The sequence below is a fragment of the Octopus bimaculoides genome, chromosome 14 (genome assembly GCF_001194135.2).
Source record: "Octopus bimaculoides isolate UCB-OBI-ISO-001 chromosome 14, ASM119413v2, whole genome shotgun sequence".
Lineage (NCBI taxonomy): Eukaryota > Metazoa > Mollusca > Cephalopoda > Octopoda > Octopodidae > Octopus > Octopus bimaculoides.
Window position 1 is genome coordinate 51,704,010 of NC_068994.1, and position 2,483 is coordinate 51,706,492.

The following is a 2,483-nucleotide window of genomic DNA, read 5'->3' on the forward strand; positions in this document are numbered from 1 at the left end:
GGGGGGGGGGGGCGTTGCGGCTCCTGGGCTTAAAAAGGAAATATGTCACTCTACTTGTCAAACAACTTGGCTACCCTTGATATGTAATATTAATAAGTGGTGGTCAAAATTAGAACGCCTTTTACCACAGTATTATTTCACCACTGCCTAATAGCACTGTGGTAAAAAGCGCTCTAATATTGACCACCAGCTATTAATATTACAAGGGTGGTCAATTTGTTTGACAAGAAGAGTGACATATTTCCTTTTTACGTCCAGAAGCCACAAAACACACACACACACACACAGAGAAAGATAAACATTATTAACAACGAACGACTTAGTTTTGTATCGAAATCTTTGTCACCGAAAATTTCGTCTGTGTATTCAAAATATTTGAGCCTATTTTGTTTTAGATTCAATCTTTTTTCAATTTTTTCTGATGTATTTTCATTTTAACGTGGATTTAAAATTTTTATTTGTTTACTTACTATTTTCAACTCAAATTATTTAAACAATTATAACAGGAAGCTAAGTGATCACGCTTATCTCAAGAACAGGTGGGAAACGAAAACTTGAATTTGCGGGAAAAATATTTTCCGCAGTGTTTTTTTCTCTTTTTGCAGATTCGTGATCTCTGATGTTTAAAACGCAAATATAAAAAAATCTAAATAAATATATAAAGAGTTACTGGGGCAGTGTTCATTGCACAATTTTGCCCAAAAACCAAGAACGAAAAGAGAAATAAATAGACAGATAGATGACACAGCCACATAAGAAAAAGACGATGCAATAACTGAGCAATGAAGAAGAATTTGCGTACAGAAAAAAACCATAGAGGAGCAAAGAGGAAGCAAATTTATTACAGGGTCAGATCTGAAGAAATGGGTAACTTTTCAGTTTGTGGACAACTGAAGCAAAAAGTTGCAGTAAAAGTGTTTCTTTTAAAATTACTTAAATTTATTCCAGAAGTTTTGAAATTTTTTCAGGGAAGATATTTTTTTTAATTTCAAAAATGTACAATGCTCTAATCTCTTTCGAAGCAGAATTCTCAGACATTAATGCACTGCACGTTTTGTAGCGCTTCAGGACTTCGTGAATGCCCTATGAAAGTTCTTCAAAGTGAAGGTAACCAGAACCCTTGTCACTGTCTCCTTCGTTTTCTCAGCGTCTTCAAAACTACTGTCTCTGAGGTTTTCCTTCAGCTTGGGGAAAAAAACAAAGTAACAGAGAGCAAGGCCTGAATTGTAGGGAGGGTGAGAGACAGCTTTGAAGTCAATTTCCGTCAAATAGTTTGTTACCAGAATGGAATTGTGGGCTAGTACATTGTCTTGCAGCAGAGGTGCCACCGACCCGACTGGAATAGTTCTGGCTTTTTAAAACGAAGTCTTTTCCTAAACTCTCTCAAAACATCTACAAAGAACTCTTTGTTGACTGTCTTGCCAGAGGGAATCCAGTGGCTGTAGATGGATAATGTCCTTGTTGCCGAAAAGGAGAATCACCATGAGCTTCCCGGCGGACTTGTTTTCCCTGGCCTTCTTGAGTCTGGGTTTAGTCGAACAAACTGACCCCGGTACGCATTGTTTGATCCTAGTATTTGCTGAATCCAACTCTTATGCCGAACCGCTAAGTTACGAGAACGTAAACCATTCAGCACTGGTTATCAAGCGAGGGGGGGGGCAAAGACACATACATACATACATACATACGTACCTCCGTATGTATGTACGTACAATCACATACACGTGTTATATTTTTACAAGAAGAGGGGTGCCAGTGACTTCGAAGTACCATTCAATTACTGCGGTCGGTGTATTTGACTGAGCCCCTCCCCTCAACGCTTACGTTAGAAGCAATTTATGCCTCTCGATTCTGTAAGTTCATTTTAAATCATTTTTTAAAAATATTAATTCCGGTAAAAATGCAACGATCTGGCTAAATACTTAGCGGCGTTTCGCCCATCTTTACGTTCTGTTTTCAAATTCAGCTGAGGTCGACTTTGCATTTCATAAGTTCCTATTGAACACTGGGATCAATGTAATCGACTCACTTCTTCCCAACAAAATTGCTGGCCTAGTGCCAAAATTTGAAACCAATATTAATTTCGGTTATTAGGGCTTAATTGTAAAGTTTTCTACAAACAAACAAGAACTGTTTAAGAGACTTTTTTGAATTTTAGGTTTTTAGCGAAACTTTCTGATGGCCCTTCGCGGGGTGTATATAAGTAGTAAATGTTTTTATGACAGCCTGTCTTTTGGCTTCCTCTGATGATGGCAAGTGATCGCTCTGTGTACTTCTGTGTTAATGTCAAGAAACGCAGGCCTGACACCGGTGAAGGGACTCACGTCGGTATATGCTTTCATATACGTAACTATGTCCATTCGCATTAGTTCATTACACGCACGCACGTAGGCACGCACGCACGCACGCACGCACGCAGGCACTCACACACACACGCACGCACACACACACACACACACACACACACACACACACACACACAC